The 317-nt window shown below is 54.6% G+C and overlaps 1 non-coding gene across 1 annotated transcript; it reads left to right on the top strand.

The window, feature by feature from the left end:
• Positions 1 to 40: 40 nt before the first annotated feature.
• On the top strand, positions 41 to 159 carry LOC123967058. Its single transcript, XR_006824177.1, has one exon. It is a non-coding gene; the product is annotated as a 5S ribosomal RNA (ribosomal RNA).
• The last annotated feature ends 158 nt before the right edge of the window (positions 160 to 317 follow it).

The raw sequence follows: 317 nt of genomic DNA, 5'->3' as shown, positions 1-317 counted from the left end.
TAGAACATCTTTTGAAGGGCCGTTGGGGGGTGCCTGAGTGGCTTACGGCCACACCGCTCTGGGAGCGCCCGATCTCGTCCGATCTTGGAAGCTAAGCAGAGCAGGGCCTGGTTAGTACTTGGACGGGTGACCGCCTGGGAATACCCGGTGCTGTAAGCATTTCTCGCTTCGCCTTCGAAAAACGGCAGAGGGCGCTTCGGTGAAAGGAGAATTTTTGAACATCTCTTTAGGAAACAGCAGGGGGCGCTGCTGCTGCTGCTGCTGCTGCTGCTTCTTTTTCTCCCTATCCTGTACACAGTGCTGTGTAAATGTTACAT

The sequence above is a fragment of the Micropterus dolomieu genome, unplaced genomic scaffold (genome assembly GCF_021292245.1).
Source record: "Micropterus dolomieu isolate WLL.071019.BEF.003 ecotype Adirondacks unplaced genomic scaffold, ASM2129224v1 contig_14948, whole genome shotgun sequence".
In the NCBI taxonomy this organism is placed as follows: Eukaryota; Metazoa; Chordata; class Actinopteri; order Centrarchiformes; family Centrarchidae; genus Micropterus; species Micropterus dolomieu.
Note: the sequence above shows the minus strand (reverse complement) of the source record. Positions and strands in the feature narration are given on the sequence as shown.